The sequence below is a fragment of the Rattus norvegicus genome, chromosome 12 (genome assembly GCF_036323735.1).
Source record: "Rattus norvegicus strain BN/NHsdMcwi chromosome 12, GRCr8, whole genome shotgun sequence".
In the NCBI taxonomy this organism is placed as follows: Eukaryota; Metazoa; Chordata; class Mammalia; order Rodentia; family Muridae; genus Rattus; species Rattus norvegicus.
In genome coordinates, this window is record NC_086030.1 from 35,779,874 (window position 1) to 35,798,613 (window position 18,740).

The following is an 18,740-nucleotide window of genomic DNA, read 5'->3' on the forward strand; positions in this document are numbered from 1 at the left end:
TATGTTTAGCTCATTTTAAGTCCTTTCACATGGATGAGAGTGGTTTGTGGTCCTGTTGCTTCAGCTTAGCCAGACACAGATCCTATCTTCCCTTAGACACCCCTCCCACCCCCAGACTTTTGGAGATTACAGAAATGGCACCAACACGTGTTGTCTTAGGAAAGAATCCAGGCACTTCTGATTCATCAAACGATTGCCTCAAAAGGGATTAAGAACTATTTGCCTGGTTGAAGCCGGCCATATGGTACCATGTAGCTTCACACAGCTCAGAATCACTGAACCATTGTCTCACGGGCTGGGGCAACACGCTTAGGTCTTCAGGATTTACATGGAAAATCAGTCACGAGAAGACCTTTAGGATTTGTGTTTTCCAAATGAGTTCTTTCAATTAAAAAAAAAAGTGTGTGTGTGTGTGTGTGTGTGTGTGTGTGTGTGTGTGTGTGCCACTTTTGTGTGGAGGCCAAAGGACAACTTGCTATCTTCAGGCTTGAAGCAAACAAACATCCTTACTGGATGAGTCATTGTTGACCCCAAAGAATGATTTTTTTTTTTAATGAAAAGGACCAAGTAAAAGACACTTGGCAGAAGTGAGGGTTGACTGTGATCAGAAAGTTAGATTGTTTTCTTTTTACTCTTTCTTTCTTTCCTTCTTTCCTTCGTCTTTCTTGCTTGCTTGCTTTTACTTAATTTTTTAAAATATTTATATCTTTATTTACATTACCAAATGCTGTTCCCACTCTCCACATCACAAAGTCTCTCCTCCTCCCTTCTCATCTAAGATGGTGGGGCCCCCTTGGATATTCCTGACCCTGGCATATCAAGTCTCTGCCACGTTAGGCGCATCCTCTCCCACTGAGGTCAGACAAGACAACCCTGTTAGGGAACACACACCACAGTCAGGCTATAGTTTCAAGAAAAGCCTCCAGTCCAGTTGTTGGGGAACCTACGTGGAGACAGAGCTGCACATCTGCTAAGTTCATGTATGTTCTATGGTGGGGAGAGACCCGGAGGGCCAGGAGAATGAATGGAAGCCTGCAGTTGTCAGGGTTGGGGGAGATCTCTAGGAAGTCCCAGAAATCTGGGATGGGGGAAGCTCTCAGGAATCAATGTTGCTGATCTTAGCCAGAATGTCTAACAGTGAGGATATAGAATCTGAAAAGGCTACCTCCTGTAACCAAGCAGGACCCCCAGTGGAGGGAGAAGGACACAAACTTACCTATAAAACGTTCTACCCAGAACTTGTCCTGTCTTAAATAAGTACAGGGACGAAGATGAACTACAGACTAAAGGATTGGCCAATCAATAACCAACCTGACTTGAAACCCATCCCATGGGTAAGCACCAGTCTCTGACACTGTTAATGATACTCTGTTATGCTTGCAGACAGGAGCTTAGCATAACTGTCCTCTGAGAGGATCCACCCAGCAGCTGACTGAAACAGATGCAGAGACCCACAGCCAATCATTGGATGGGGGTGGAGGGACTCTTATGAAAGAGTTGAGGGAATGATTGAAGGCCCTGAAGAGGATGAGAACCCCAAAGGAGGATCAACAGAGTTAACTAACCAGGACCCCTGAGAGCTCTCAAGAAAGTTGGATTTCTAAATGTATCCTCTGACTCAATCTTGAACACGGTGGATAAGGAATTTTATTGGGCCACACACTTAGTACATGAATGCTGCATCAACACTGAGTATGCCTTTAGTCCAAGGCCCACTTGCACTGAACTATGCCCTAACTAAGCCCTAACTATGACCAGTGACTCTGGAATATCTACTAAGTCAGTCACCCAACCGTTGAGCCCTCATGGGAGAGGAGGCAATGTCTTATGCAAACTCACAGGGCTGTTAAAGACTATGACATAGCATTTACAGAGTTAATCAATAAGCATTGTATGGACTGATCCAGGATCCCACAGGCAGACAAGGCAGAAGATGAAAATGTTATTTGTAACGTACAAGAATCTAAGTATATGAGTTCCTCCCTTGTTCCTAGGAAGCACTGTACAGATTGTTCAGCTGTCATCTGCAAAGGTCAGTTTGCTGAACCAGAAGAGTGGTTCTAAAGTATCACAAGACATGAAGAGGCATTTGTTCCATATCACTTCTAAGTAGGAGCAACGGGTGAAGGGTGTTCGGCCATCAACAAGACCTTTTTACGAAGCTTCACGAGGTGCTGTTTTTCATGTGTATACAGGATGCCCACTCCTGACCATTTTTATTGAGAGAAAATGACACAATGGCATTCTGAAGGGAGGCTCTCCAGCATTTATTTCACCAGCAGGAGATGAGCTAGACTGACTTTCAGGGTAGCTTTGTACAAAACCCAAAGCTCCTACTGTTCCGGCTTTGTTTTAGGAAATGATCATTTCCAATAAAGCAGTGCTTTTGCAGAGGTAAAAGGCAGGTAGCACTTACAGGGCATTCAGGTGCTTTCACCCTCCTGACTCAAAAATCATCCATCCTTCATTTTGATCCATTAGATGACGCAAGAGTCTGTTCTTAGCAAAGTGCATGTCTGCTTTGTGAGTCCAGGATGCAACTGGCAACACCCCCACTGGTTGTCAGCGATCAGCCTGTAAGAACCCCTAGGGGCTTGTGTATTTGCACACAGTTTTGCCACTTTAATCGTGACTTCTCCTGCATGCCTATTCACCATCCAATATGAGGAACAGGCACGCACGCACGCACGCACGCACACACGCACACATGCCTGCAAAGGTTTCGAATCCCAATCTCCACTCTTTGAAAAAGCATGAGCATGTTCTCTGTGCATATGTTCATTTTCATGTAGACCAAATTAAGGCTACTCATGAGAAGTTGAGAAGGGAAGACATTGTTCCTTTTCAGATGGGCTCCACACAATCATGACATTCTTCTAAGTGGATGGACGTGGGAGAAAGAGAAACAAGCATGATTGAGAGTCAACTTGATTCTGTTGAATCTGGAGGTAGGGAGATGAATGAGCCCTGAGCTAAGAAATGTGGGTAGTCATGATAACATCACAAAAGTAAGGACAGTCCCAAACAGTCTCTGAAGACAAGCAAACAAAACAGGGCTACAGAGAGCTTAATTTGAATCCAGTGATGAATTTCAGACCTCTGACCTCCAGAACTATTTTACATTACTTAGCTCAGTAATTGATTTGATCTGTGAAATATGAATAATGTTAGGGTCTGACCCACAGATTGATTCAGAAGGTCAGAGAATGTGGCACCGAGGGAGAAATGTCAAGCACAGCTTTTGGCATACGGCAATATTGACAGAACACAGTGCCTCTGTGAAGGAAACAAGCAAACAGCTCATCCTGAGCCAAATATGAAAGACCATGTGGCTCAAGGCTCAAGTTGTCTCCACCAATATATCATCAGAGGCCAGGCTGCATCACATCTGCCAAATTCATCCAATTCTAATTACTAAGATACACTTATGCTCCCTCCCCTTCTTGTATTACATCTAGAAGATTTCTGGGGAGAACCTGAGACCTATATTTTCTTCAATCTTCTTCTCTTTTGTGCCCACTGTAAAGGTAATTGACAGGTTTCACAGGAAGATGCGCCCTAAATATCATTAGTTATTTAACAACAGTGATCACCAAAGAGATATGGTGGTGACGCAGAGAAATGCCTGGACCGTGTGGGGGAATAAACTTTCATCTATGTGCTTAGATTCAGTTCCTCTCACAGCATCTGTCGCCCGAACAGCACATTCTTAGTAAATGCTCTTTGAAGGAAGAAATTGATGCTCTTCTGCTTGGCCAGAGTGAAATGCTGCAGGAGTTTCATTTTTTTGTCAGCCTTTCTTCAGCGTCTACTTTATTCCACTCTGTTCTACCCAGCATTCTTTTTTTCTTCTTCTGAGAATACGCTGTCTAGAAGGTACCACTGCTTCTAGGTGCAAATGAATATGTCTGAGCTTGCTCGATCATTTCTGTTGGTCTGAAAAATGCAGACCCATGAATCTTGTCGATCTCCATCAAACGCCACTCTCCCTAGTGCTACCTACACACAAGTATTAGGAAAGTGAAAAGCACGTGCTTAGCTCCCCCCCTAAAGCACACGTGTGCTTTATCATTGGTACCTAAAGACCATACCACCCACCTTAGGGTTTCTATTGCTGTGACAAAAATAAAACCCAAGTTGGGGAGGATTTACTCAGCTTACATGTCCACAACACTGTTCATCATTGAAGAAAACCATAACAGGGAAAGATCCCAGAAGCAGAGGCCACAAAGGGCTTACATGCTTGCTTCCCATGGCTTGTTCATCCTGCTTTCTCATGAACCCAGGATCACCAACCAAAGGAAGGAAACACCCAGAATGGCCTGGGCCCTCCCTCATCAATCACAAATTAAGAAAATGCCTTGTGGACAGACCTTTCAGAGATATTCTCTCAATTGAGGCTCCCTCCTTTCAGAGAACTCTAGTTCGTGTATCAAGTTGACATAAGACTAGCCAACACACATCCATCTTGGAACATTAGAATGCTTCAGAGTCATGAGTATGTGGACTCTAACCTCACCTTGGATAGCTCTCCCAACTCTCCAAATCCAGCCTTTTCAGAACTCCATGGTAGCAAAATTCCTTTTTATTGTGATGCCAGATTAGTAAGTTCCCGGTTGTTTCAAGCCCGGAACACCAGGTTTTATTTCCTGGTAAGTTGTTCTCCTCTGACAGGACATCCATCACAAAGCACCTGCCTTACAGTATCCATCACAGTCCAGTCTGGAAAGGAGATGATTCAAAGAGACTGGGATAGCTTTAAAATGTGAATGGACTTTCATGAGTTCTTTGGCATCTCTCTAATGCCTGCCAGGCTCAGCCATCCCCAAAGCCAGGAGAGTGAATTACCACAGAGATAAGTTCCCAGACACCATCGTCAGGGTGAACACAAATGCAGTTCCGTTATTAAGTTGAGTGAGGGAGAGAACACATTCTCTCCTCATGATGTCTGATAAACAATACAATTTCTAATTCGCAATGGCTCACATCTAATGCTTAGAACTCTCCATCCTTATATGTCACTTTCTGACCACACTGTGAGGTCACAGCCATGGCCTCTCTTCCTGTACATACCCTTGGAGAAACTTACAGAGACATGAAACAACCAATAGCCTGCCTTCTCCTTTATAGGGTTGAAGAAAGAATAGTGTTTTGAGAGTAGCCTCATTAAACTAGCTACTTGCTGCTATTTTAGAAGTATAGGGCTTATGGCCTACACCATCATCATGAGTGCCCCATCAGATATCCCTGATGGAGAGTGTTGACACTTGAGACACAGCACAGCTGTAGACAGCAAGTCTTTGAGTAAGTAGCATGCCCTCTTTGTGCCTCCATTTCCGTGTGTGTGTGTGTGTGTGTGTGTGTGTGTGTGTGTGTGTGTGTGTGTGTGTGTATGTATGTATGTATGTAATTTAAGATAATAGAAATTGGGGTTGGGGATTTAGCTCAGTGGTAGAGCTCTTGCCTAGCAAGCGCAAGGCCCTGGGTTCGGTCCCCAGCTCCGAAAAAAAGAAAAGAAAAAAAAAAAGATAATAGAAATTAATTCCCATGATAGTTATGGATCCATCTATAAACGTGAAGGTCCCAAGAATCTGGTAGTATAAATTTCAGTCCAAGTTTAAAGAATAGACAAAAGAAGAGCTTAAATAGTGTAAGTTGAAGTTGGAAGGCAGAGGGTTTTTCATGGCTCAACCATACAACCAAAGACTGTGATTCAGTCTCTTTTGACTTTTGCATTCTGTACAGACCAGAAAACATTTGTGGACCTCTACCCACTCTGGGGAATGTGGTCTCCATTACAAAGTATATGATTCAAGTGACCATACCATCTGGAAACACCATCATAGAAACACCAAGAAGCAGCACTTACTGGAGCATCTTGATGCCACATGGTTTCATCAAGTTGACACAGCAAATTTACCATTACAGAAGGCTGCCTAGAGGAACACAGCATGGGGAGTGCCTTAGTTGCTGTCCTTTTGCTGTAATAGGACATCATGACCAACAAGGAGAGTGTCTTAGATGCTATCCTATTGCTGTAATTACAAAAGAAAGGGTATTTGGGGTTTATAGTTTCAGAGGGGTAGAGTCCATGCCCATCATAGTGGGGAGCATGATAGCAGGCAGGCAGGCATGGCACTGGGGCAGTAACTGGGGGAATCACATCTTTATCCCTAATCAGGAGGCAAAGAGAGATGACCAGGAGTGCTGTGGGCTTTAGAAACCTCAAAGCCAACCCCTAGCAACACTCCACTTTAACAAAGCCAACTCCTAGTAACACAGCCCCTTCAACAAGGCTACACATTCTAATTCTTTAGTGCCACCAACAGGACAAAATGATCAAATATATGAGCTCAGGGGAGTGACTCATATTCAAACCACCACAGAGACATAATCCAGCACACACTCACATGCCCCTCTCTAATATGAGACTGAAGCCTTTGCTTCACAAGGACCCATGTCACACTCTGAAGGAAAGACGGATGGCCTAGTGGACAAGCAAGGCAAGTTTACAATGTCACATACATGCAGAGGCCACTCCAAGGGGCCATTATTATATTTTAAAAATTATTTTTATGTATTTATGCATGAATATAATACATTTTAAACTTTTAACACCCTGTTCCTCTTTGCACTTTTGACTCTCCTGCTGTACCTCTTTTTCTCTCCCTCAAACTCTCCTTCCTACTTTTCTATCTTTTTGTGTGCCCTACTGTGTTTAATTAGTATTAACTGCTCAAGTACAACTGGGATGTTATTTATTAAAGCATTGCAAAAATCAGTAGCTACACCATTTAGGAAAGAAAACAACAGTAGTTCCTTCAGAAATTAACTGTCAGTAGTCCCTCAGGGAATGATGGGGACCCATGGGCTTCCTTCAAGAGGCCACAATTCTTGTCTCTTCTCTAAAAGAATGACTCTAGGAATGATGGGAAGAAGACTCTTTAGAGATAGCCATGCTTTTATATCTGGATGCATCCATCCTCCCTGCAGACTGATTTGATCGAGAACTATTCTGAACTACGGTTGGTCATCAGCATCTTCTCAAAAGTTCCAGGCTAGCATGGTACCTGGATCACCTCGAGACTCCATGTATTAGTCAGGGGTTCTCTAGAGCCACAGAACTTATGGGTAGTCTCTATATGGTAAGGGAATTTGTTATGATAACTTACAGTCTGTAGTCCAACTCCCCAACAATGGTCGGCTGTGAATGGAAGTCCAAGGGTCTAGTAGTTGCTCACTCCCACAAGGCAAGCAGGTGAAGAAGAGTGAATCTTCCTTCTTCCAATGTCCTTGGCCCAGATTAAAGTGTGTACCACCACACCTGGATCTGGGACTTGCTTTGTCCCAGATGACCTTGAACTCAGTGGTCTCCTGGGATTCGTAGCCGCCATGCCTCAAGATCTCCATGACAAGATCCAGGTCAGAAACTTGTACCTCCTAGCCTCAAGATCTGCATCACAGGTGAGCCTTCTAATTCTGGGTTTTAGTTCATTCCAGACATAGACAAGTTGACCACCAGGAATAGCCAGTACACTCCAGGTACCTATTAAATATCTGATGGAAATAGGAAGTCTCCCTAATCCAGAGCATGCCAACCTCTATTGTGGATTTTTCAAATAAACGTTTTAGTCACTATTTATTATAAAATACTTTTGGTTCTAAATCTATAGCTTGAGGAGCAGCAGTCTCCTTTATAAGTCAAAAACATTAATTTTAAACTAAAAGGAGAAATTAACTCTTTTTATTTCTTTTATGCGAGAGGAGAAAACTTCAAGGGTTCCCTGACTTCACTGAAGTCCTTAGGATTCGGACAAACTTAAATCCAACCTTTGTACAGAAGTAAGCGAACTCTGAGGAGTTGTGCAATTCAGCATACAATTTTTCTTTTTTCTTTTTCTAAGATGAATGAATAGCCCACGGGAACTTCTGACAAGTTAAAAGAGAAGGGAACTTCTGAAGACATCACTGTTTTCCAAGTACTAATGTATGAAGACTTTTCTACAAAGAAAAAATGGAGCAGCGTGTATAAAATACAGAAATAAACACAGAATATCATGGTTCATAATAGACCGCTAGAAAGGACTTGAGAGAATCGTGAACTTGGCATTAGTGTATTTAGACATATGCTTTGAAGACTGGAGTGAAGAAACAGAAAGAATGGTCTCCTGCCATTTGGGTAATACATTTCGAGTCTCTGTTCTATGGTAGGTGGGTACCCTTTTATATCAATATTTATTTGTGGTGTTCTCTTTGGTCTTACCACTTAGCCCAGGTTGGGTTTGAACTCACATCCTCCTCACTTAGTATCCCAAGAACCTTGATGACCAGTGTGCACCACCATGATTGACTCTGACTCATTTGTTTCTTAATATATATTAATAAAAATACATAAAAATTAAGAAAAATAAGAATATATATACACATATATGTATATATATTAGGATTAAGCTAAATTTTATCTTTAAGAATTAGTTTGTTTAAAGAAAATAAGTGAGTCAGAGAAAAGGCCAAAATGGCTGTAGTATGAACATGCTACTAAAAATCTCTCTTATCAGTGATCTAGTTTCATTCATTTAGTTGTGGTAAAGATACCCTGACAAAACCCAGGTTAGTAGGGGACAAAGTTCATTTTACTTCACAGGTTATGGTTCATAGCTGTGATCAAGTCAAGACAGGAACTGGAAACAGCTAATCATATCTTATCCACAGTCAAGAGCAGGTAGAGAAAAATGCATGGTCAGCTAGCTACCTCTAAATCTTATTCAGTACAAGCTTGAGCCAGGGGTTTGGTGATGCCTAGAGTGGGCTTTGTTTTCCCATATTAATTAAAGCAATTAATCCAACACCTTACAGGCATGCCCACAGACCAACCTGATCTAGGTAATTCTTCATTGAGCCTTTCTTCCCAGGTGATTTTAGGGCATGTGAAGTTGACAATTTAACTGTCACAGTTCCGATGCTTTGTAGAGTGACTTCTACTCAAGAGATAGGATCAGGAGTCCACTCATCTAGAGGGAAATCACATCACAGCTTACAATGTCCTTCCGATCCCAGGAAAAACTCTGCTCTTAGTCATGGAGTCCTGTATATGATATTCTTGGTCTGAACCCTTCAGCAGACAGGTTTTCAAAGCAGACTTACGAATGGGAAAACAAGACCAACAGGTTGATCGGATTAAGGCAATTCCTCAACAGAGTCTTTGTCTTCCCAGATGACTCCAAAGCTTGTGTGGTGATTTGATTGTGCTTGGGCCACTTTTAGGAGATCCAGCCTTGTTGGAGTAGGTGTGGCCTTGCTGGAGGAAAGGTGTCACTGTAGGGGTAGGCTTTGAGACCTTCCTCCTAGCTGCCTGGAGGACATTGGTCCTTTTCTGGCTGTCTTCTGATCAAGATGCAGAACTTCAGCTCCTTCTCCAGCACCATGCCTGCCTGGATGTTGCCATGCTTCCCATCTTGATGATAATGGACTGAACATCTGAACCCATAAGCCAGCTCCAATTAAATGTTGTCTTTTATAAAAGTTGCCTTGGTCATACCTGTTCACAGCAATGGAAACCCTAAGACAGCGTCTATCAACTTAATATAAGGAACAACAAAATGATCCACCACCAAGCATGTGTTTTTAGCAGGTCTTATCAAATGGGAAATATGTCTAGTGCTTTATAATTTGATCCCTAACTCCAGCCAAGTAATGACCAGTGTCCCACCTTAGATTTCCTAAATGTCAGTTCTCTCATTCTAAGACTACAAAAATGGACTATGAAGTCAACACCCCTTAGCTATTCATATTACCTAGAACACAGAAAATGCCACGTGCTCAGAACCTATTCAAACGATCTCTTTTTAATTACTTGCTTGCCATGCTTAAGACATTGTGGGTTTATGTCATTCAGTGCTGGCTATTTTTAGGTTCTTGTAATCGTACAAGTACCTTGATGAAGTAAATACTATCATTCTCTAATTTTACAGATGATCTGTTTTGCGTTGATTCTGAACTCACATTGAATAGCTCCTTGTCAACTGTAAATAGCAATTTTCAAATCGGCTTCTGACAACAGCTGCAATCAAACGTGGAGGGAGGGTTGCTGACACCTGTGCACACGTGACAATCCTACCAATCTTTCCTTCCTTCTGCCATTGTTCTCTTGACTGTAGGCTCTTTTCAAGGCTCCCTTTTGGCCAGTCAGTAAACAAACCCAAAAGAAATACAAATGACTGCAGAAATATCTTACTTAGTAAAGACCATGTTGCACAAGCGCGAAGATGCAGCACACACATAAAAAAGAAAAAACCTAAATGGTGGTATAGATATATAGCCTCAGTGTTTAGGAAATTGAGACAAATGGACCCCTGTGGCTTAGTAGCCTGGCCTAATTGGAAAACTCAGGTTCCAATAAGAGACCTTGTCATAAAACCAGACTCCTAAACAATGACACCTTCTGGCCTCCACGTATCATCATCATGCATCAGCACACACACGCGCGCACACACACACACACACACACACACACACACACACACACACACACACACACGAAATACAAGACAGGTTGATGCTCATCAACATTCCAATCCCCTCAATATGCAGATATTATGGTGGACAGGAAGCACTAGGAAGATGGAAAGAGGGGAATGTGGCCTGTGCTGGGCAAAGCTATAGGTGGAGAAGTAGTAGCCTGTGCAAGCTTCTCTGAAGATGCCACAATAAATTCCTAATAAACCATATAAATCAATTCCTCCGAGCTATGCAAAATCCATCACAGCAAGATTGTGACTTCCACTCTTCAACCATTATGCACATATTCTTAGCAGGACTGATCTGGGTTGTCCTGTCGGGTATATCTTGAGTTCACAACTCAACTCTGATGAGTCACAAGTCATGACTGTTTCCTCCTAGTGACTCTAGTGACCCATTCAGTTATGACCATGTGGTCATTCATTTATTACCCATGTTGATTCCCAGAACTTGGGTAAGAATTTTCTTGGATAAGTACATCTAGGAGGATCTTCTCAAGGGGAGTTCTAAACATTAAGGACACAGACTTGATGACGCCAAGAGGCTTTGGTGGTGAATGCTTTCTTGAGAGGGTGCTTCAGGTAGAGGGAGCCAGGGCTGGGGCAGTGAAGAGAGTCAAATTTTTTGCAAACAATGACCAGAGCCTTCAGTGAGCTTAGCCTTCCTGGTTGACTTTGGAATGTCAGATGTATTAGAAATCTTCTTTAAATTACTATGAGTTGAGTTTTCTACCATTTATAAGATACACGACTGACTACTAAGCCCCAGGCAAAAGCACTGTGGTATGTACCAGGAACTGAAGTAGAAAATAGTATGTTTCTCTTTGCTAGTCATTGTCAAGCAACAGGGAGAACCCATGACTAAGGCTTAACCCTATGAAACATGAGGTGTCTGGTGACATCCTTAACAGATTCTCACTTTAGTGGGATGTCTGTTTAACTTATCAATTTATAAGGTAAAACCCACATGGCCTAACTGCTCCCATGTATTGGGGTGGACCGTCCACCCCAATAGCTCCTGGAGCTTCGGAGTTATTCACTTCCCCAGCTTCACAAGGTCTTGCAGGATGGAATGATTTTAGAGCATCCTGTACCTTGATGAGATTCCCCAAGATGGAAAGTTTTCTTTTGGAGGAAATTCCTTCATAACATGGACGAGGAAACTGTTTTACATGAAGCAGGAAAACATACTGGAAAGGAGTGGTAATGGGAGAGCAAAGCAGGAGAAAAGGAAGAGGGAAAAAGAGAGAGGAAGAGGGAGGAAGAGGGAGGAAGAGAAAGAGGGAGGAGATAAGAAAGCAAAGAAGAAACAGCAAGGAGAGTAGATGGAGATGGAGTGGAGAAAGGGAAGAAAGGGAAGGAAGAGAGGAGGAGAGAGAAGGGAGGAGGAAACAAGGAGGGGGATAGGAGAGTAAGAAGAGGGAGTGGAGGAGGAAGAGGAGAGGAGAGGAAAGAGGAGGAAAGAGGAGGGAGAAGGGAGATGGGAGGAGGGAGAGACGATGAGGAAATAGTGAAGGAGGAACAGTAGGGGGAGAAGAGACAAAAGGGGAGGAGGAGAGAGGAAGTGGAGAGGAGAGGGGAGGAGGGAGAGGGGGAAGGAAGATGAAGTCGAAGAGAAGAAAGGGAAGTACAAAGCAGCTTTGGTGAGCTTTGCTATAATTTCATGCATCTTGACTTATAAGTGATTTAATTCTCTAGACAAGGAGGAAATAAAGGAAACATAAAATAAATTTTTAAAAAACTGAAAGTACCTTAGTGTTTTACTGCTGTGAACAGACATTATGACTAAGACAAGTCTTATAAAGGATAACAGTTAATTGGGGCTGGCTTACAGGTTCATGGGTCCAGACCACATTATCATCAAGGTGGGAGCATGGCAGCATCTAGACAGGCATGGTTCAGGCAGAGCTGAGAATTCTACATCTTCATCTGAAGGCTGCTAGAGGAAGATTGGCTTCCAGGAAGCTAGGACAAGGGTATTAAGCCCATACCCACAGTGACACACCTACTCCAACAGGGCTACACCTCCTAACAGTGCCACTCCCTGGGCCAAGCATATTCAAAGCATCACAATGTCTGACAATCTTTTTCTCTTCTTCTAAACTTCTTACAATGCAGCCAGATTCTGAAATTGTTAAAAATAGGCATGCAACGTTGAGTAATGATTTTATGTTTAACCCAACCCCTCTCCCTCTTGTACATCAATCTCTTCTGCACTTAAGAGAATCTCTGCTTAATCACAGCCATTGCCTGCTAATGTTGTTTGTTTGTTGTCTGTAAAGAGGGCAAAGACCCCTCCTTACCCAACATAGGATGAATTAAAATTTAATATAACATCACATTGCCACTGAGCCAGCTAGGAAATGACAGCTGCTTAATTAAAGGTTAAACCTGATTATCCAGCTTCCTGAGATGAATGCTCTGGAGGAAAGATACAGAATCATAGAATCCAATCCAGCAATAACAACTGTGGGGTATAAATTAATTCTTCTGTATGGAAACTGTGGGTGTCAGATGCTAATGACATCCTTGAGTTTGAAGATATGTATCCAGTTAATTGCAATACTCAAAAGTAATCATTTATTTTCAATAATTGGCAAAAAACCAAATATATGAATTTATGTGTTTTCAAAGATGACATAGTAATAGCTAAAAGGTAAATGGAAAAATGTTCAGTGTAGTCAGATATTTGGAAAATGCACATCAAATTCACAGAGAATGTCACCTATGACCATTAGACTTATGATATGCACACACACTTATACATTTAGGAATAAATTATCAAGTGAACAATAATGTTTTCTGAAGAGATGGAGAGACCAAGTTCTTCGCACATGCTGGGAATATAAGAAATGAAATAATTCGGTCACTGTGATAAATAGTATGGAAATGACTCAAAGAAATTAAAAATGTAACTAGTATATGATTCAGGAACTTCCCTTCTGGGAATTTATCCAAAACAACTGAAATTAGGACCTCAAAGAGACAGCAAGACTCCTATAGTCACGGCTATTCACCACAGCAAAGTTAGGACAACCTAAATGTCACTAGTGGGTGAGTTGATGAAGACAACATGATATGTCCATGTAATAGAATATGGATTTAGAACTATTTTGTTTTTAATTAGATATGTTTGTGTGTCTGTGTATGAATATTTGAACATGTGTACAGATATCTACAAAGGCCAGAGATGTGGGATACCTTGTAACTGGAGTAACTAGTTGTAAACCAGTGGATGTGAATGCTGGGAATTAAATTGTGTGGTCCTCATGAGCATAGCACACTGTTAACCCCTTTAAAATATTTTTACATTTATTTGTTTTATTGTATGTTTATGAGTCTTTTTGCCATACATATGTATATGCACCAGATACATACATGCCTCTTGCTCAAAGAGGTCAGAAGATAACAGTGGATCCCCTGGAACTGGATTTACTAATGTTGTGAGCTATTGTGGTGATTTGAATGAGAATAGACCCCATAGGCTCACATGTTGGAATATGTTGGTCCCTATTTGGTGGAAGGATTAACAAGTGTGGCCTTGGAGGAAGTGTATCACTGGGTTTGAACTTGGAGGTTTCAAAAGCTCATACCAGGCCAGTCTCTTTCTGCCTCAATTTATGTTTTGAACGAAGGTTCTCAGCTTTTTCTCCAGCATTTCTTCAGCATCACAATTGCCTGTCTGCCGCCATGCTTCCTGCCGTGATGGGCATGGACTTACCCTCTGAAACTCAAAGCAAGACCCCAATCGAATGCTTCCTTTTGTAAGTTGCCTAGGTCATAGTGCCTCATCACAGCAATAGAAAAATGACTAAGACAGTCACCATGTAGTTTCTAAAAAGTAAGCCCAGGTCTTCTGCCAGAACAGCCAAGGGTCATAAGCAGCTGAGTCATCTCTCTATCCCCCATTCTTAACCTCTTAATCTCTCTAGCTCCTATACATGGAATAATTCCCAGCCTTGAAAAGAAAACAAAAACCAAAAAACAGAAAATTCACCATACACAATAACATGGGTATACTTTAAGGCTGTTATGTATGAAGTTAGTCATGATTCCATTTGTGTTAACTACATGAACTTGTCAAAACAGGGTTTGGAATTCTCCTTAACAGTCAAGGAGGAGGAAGGAGGAATGTTCCTGGCCAAGGAACAATAGTCCAGTTAAGCATAAGAAGAAGCCCTAGGGATGTGAGATACAAAATGGTACTTAACAGCCAACAATACTGTATGGCCCTCTTGAAAGTGATTTAAGAAAACATATTACATTTTAACCGTTTTAATCACAATAGAATAAAAATTTTAAACTTTAAATTTGAAAATTAAACAGACAAATAAAACAGGAATCTCCCTGAAGCATAATTAAGTCTATCCCTAATCATGCCCTGACTGATTCCCAAGCCCTCATGGCAATTGTCCACCACCACAAAGCTCTGGTAATGGAGTGTGGGAACATGGACACACAGGAAGCCAGGGCCTTAAGTTACCCAACCCATATGATTGACAGAGAGTGCAAGCTAATTGACTGTAAGAGGGTTCCCATGCCCCACCCCTCCGACATGTGTCTGACCCCTAAGCTTGCATCTGTAACATCTCCTCTATAGCCTCTAGGCCTAATCTCACACCCACATTCATGGATAAAGTTGCTGAAACTGGAGCTGCACTTTTCTTGTCCAAGACCAGAGAGCCAGAGAGTATGAAGGTTAGAAGCTGCTCAGTTTCATTTAGAAGCAGGAGCACATCGCTTCTCGGCCTTTTGGCTAAGATCAAGTGTAGAAGCAGGAGCACATCTCTGGACACACTATGGTTTCAGATGCCATGTCTGCAAGCACCAAGGTCATGGCCCATTTCCTCACCTATCCCTGCTGTCACTCGTCTTCCACCTCTCATAAGAATCCTGCCTTTGGGATGGCTTGGCAGTAAGAGAACTGGCTGTTCTTACAAAGAATGTAGGTTCCGCTCTAGCATCCATGTGGTGGCTCGCAACCATTAGACACTCCAGTTACAGGCATCTTATGCCCTCTGGCCTCCGTGGACAACAGAAACACATGTGGTTCATAAACATGCATGCAGGCAAACCACCCATATACATATAATTAATTAATTGATTGATTGATTAAAATATGAAACTAAGAACACTCCTGCATTTGGGGCTTGATGCTTCAATGACAAAGTCCTTGAATAGCATGCATGAGGCCCTGTGTTCAAGCCCCTATAAGGAAAAAGGAATCTGCCTCACTTCCACAAGACACACCTTTCAAACCACCGTTAAGTCTATGTGTGCAACAGTGACCCTGGAGAGGGAAGGGACCACAGCATTGTCATTTACCATATCAAGACACTGAGGTTCATATAACGGCTACCACAGAGTCATGTAGACCAAGACAGAAACACTGTGGCACACACTATCTCTCCCTGTGCAGTTTCATTGCTACCATCAAATGACCCTCCATAGTCTGCATTTTCCATATGCATTCCATATGCTGCATCCATATTCTGTATTTTCCTGGGGTTATCCCACAGTTCTCTATGGCTATAGCTGTTCCGGTGGGTAAAGCATGAGCATTTCTTGGTACTGACTCTGAAATGCCAAGCTCAGAGTCTTAAGGAGAAGCTCTGTCCTTTTACCCCCACCTCCACGATCCAGGAGCTAAGTATCTAAGCAGATACCTTCTTCACAAATGGGAATATCCAGGGTTCAAGGCCACTGGAGTCACAGCCAAGATGGCAGAGACCCATCTGTGCTGTGTTCTCGTCTAAGGCAAAGCCAATGGTATTAGAAACATCTCCCTTTGTCATAAGAACAAGTGTCTTTTCTGCATTGGTATGAGCCCTCACCTAGAGATCGAGCCCTGCCGCCACCATCCAGGTCCTGACCTAGGGTTTAAAAATCACATAGGCACTGAACTTTGTACATAGTCCCATCTCACTTGGCCATGAGGTCTTGAAGAATAGGATGACAGAGATGCTGCCCTTTACTAGACTTTTCCAAAAAAAGATCCTTTTGTTGATGTGTAGGTTCATGACCACAACCTACCAGAAGCTCTAAGATCTGTTCCCTGCCTTGTAGGGCACCCTCCTGTGAACAACGGTACTGCGCATGGGCAGGCTTTGCACCTGGCATCAGTTGGCCGGTAATATGCTAATGAGGGAGTAGTACCATGCTAATGAGTTGATTCATGCTCCGCCAATCCCTGACAATTAGCATAGCCTCAGCCTGCTGTCTATATAAGGCGAGTGCTCTTGCTGCTTGGGTCCCCCGTATCAGCAATGAAGGTGTCCTGCAATAAAGGCTGTTGACAAGGATCCGACGGTGTTGCGTCTTCCTTACTGGACGAGGTGGGCTCGACACTGCCTATCTCACCACATTCGCCTTCCTCCTCTTCCTCCATTTGCCACAGCCACATTTTCTCCCACTGGTGTTCACCTCACATTAAATGGGGAAGGTGATATTTGCACAACCTGCAAGGACTCCACGTTCGTTACCCTTGCGTTGCTGTGATCAAACACCACAAGGAAAAGCAACTCCTAGCGAGAAGAGTTTGCTTTTATTTATTACGGTTCCAGAAAGAGAGTCCATGATCCCGAGGAAAGCATAGAATCAGGTGCCTGGAGCAAGAAGCTGAGAGGTCAGCCTTTTCTACACATACAGGAAACAGAGAAATTGAACTAGAAGAAGGTTCATATTATAAACCATCAAAGCTTATTCCAAGTTATGTACTTCCACCAAGACTCCATCTCCTGGAGGCTTCATAGCCTCCCCAAACAGCACCACCTGCTGGAGACTAAGTGCTCAAACACACGAGCCCGTGGGAGACAGTGCTCATTCAAACCACTACAATAAATCACCAGTGAAGACATGCTGACTTTCTTTATCTGGGTCTTGGTTTTTCTCATCATTCAGAGAGGATTCTCCTGGCTTTGTAGCCATCTTCACTGAATAAGCTATCATTCATTATAAGAAGCCTTCTTTTCCACCTTTTCCCCCTCTTCATACCCATACTTTTTATAATGATTACAGGGCAAAACTATATCATTTGTTTGGGTGCTGCCTTTACTCATTTCCCTAGGGAAAAAAGACTCAAGACCTTTGTACTATTTGTCTTTAAGAGAATGCTAAGGAGGGAATTAACACACAAAATTCAGCAAAGAGTGGCATGAATAAAGGGATGCATGCACACATGCATGCAGGGATGATGGATGGATGCTTGCACACATGGATACAGGGATGTTGGATGGATGCTTGCACACATGGATACCGGGAAGATTAATGGATGCTTGCACACATGGATAGGTAGATGTTTCAAGACATTTGCATATGGGTGGATACATACAAACATGAGTGGATGAATGGATGCATAGTTGGTAAGTTGATGGATGGATAGACAAATAGATTGGTCCATGGATCAAGTAATTGATTAAAACATTGATGTCTGTAGTAATTTAATCTTGACTATAATTTTCTAACAAAGTACTTCGGACCCAACAATGTCCATTTTCTAAACATTTTTAGTAAAGACAATCAAAGCACCCTCCCCTCTGTCATCCTTGATGAAGACAAGGTTGGTATGGACGCATGTGATGACAAGAACTCAGGACTAATAAAACACAAGAGAAAACAGACAGTCCTTTTGACATCTTTCCCAGCGGTCAATCAACCAACAAACAGCCACAATCAGGACCATACGTATTATATCCTGGCCATGAATAAGCTTAAAGCTTGCTTATTCATTTTACTATAGCACAAAATTCCAACTCCCCAAAGAGGTTTTTAACAGTGAATAAGAGGTCCAAACATTCTACAGATGTGTGGGCCTCAACCTTTCGGTGTTCATTGCCACCAAAGCTAAATCAAAACTGCTTGATGAAATTCCTCTGTCAAAACAATCTGAAATCTTGTTTATCTCCAGAAAGCCCATTGTGCCTCAGGCCAGCTTGTGTAGTTTTAGCAACATTAGAGAGAAGACATAGAAACAAGACTTTACTGAGCTAGTGCCTCACCTGTCGCCCTGTTGGAGGAGCAGAAGGAACAGCTCTGATCATCATGATTCAGGTAGCAAAGCGGGTGAAGAGATCAAAGCCCATGCCTCAGGTCGATAGACATGCCAAGCATTTTTGACAGCCTCTGAAGCTGGAGTTTAAGAGAAACCATACCAAACAGGTCCAGGTAGATCAGAAGGGAATGTATATATACATGTGTGTGAGTATTGAAACCATTATCCGTCTG

The 18,740-nt window shown here is 42.5% G+C and overlaps 2 long non-coding RNA genes across 8 annotated transcripts; one reads left to right on the plus strand and one right to left on the minus strand.

The window, feature by feature from the left end:
* Positions 1–2,243: 2,243 nt before the first annotated feature.
* On the minus strand, positions 2,244–17,535 carry LOC102549552 (uncharacterized). 4 transcript variants are annotated; one of them, XR_010056522.1, is made up of 4 exons: positions 16,551–17,535; positions 8,875–9,011; positions 4,374–8,001; positions 2,244–3,936 (listed from the first exon to the last, which is right to left on the minus strand). It is a non-coding gene; the product is annotated as an uncharacterized LOC102549552 (long non-coding RNA). The 4 variants fall into 4 exon arrangements; XR_010056521.1 differs by having other exon boundaries at positions 8,875–9,538; XR_358658.4 differs by lacking the exon at positions 16,551–17,535 and having other exon boundaries at positions 4,520–8,001; positions 8,875–9,634.
* Positions 4,574–10,568, plus strand: LOC120095956 (uncharacterized). Of its 4 annotated transcripts, none has more exons than XR_005491938.2 (3): positions 4,574–5,304; positions 7,905–8,211; positions 9,265–10,568. It is a non-coding gene; the product is annotated as an uncharacterized LOC120095956 (long non-coding RNA). The 4 variants fall into 4 exon arrangements; XR_005491939.2 differs by having other exon boundaries at positions 7,905–8,207; XR_010056523.1 differs by having other exon boundaries at positions 7,905–8,207; positions 9,972–10,568.
* Positions 17,536–18,740: the final 1,205 nt, after the last annotated feature.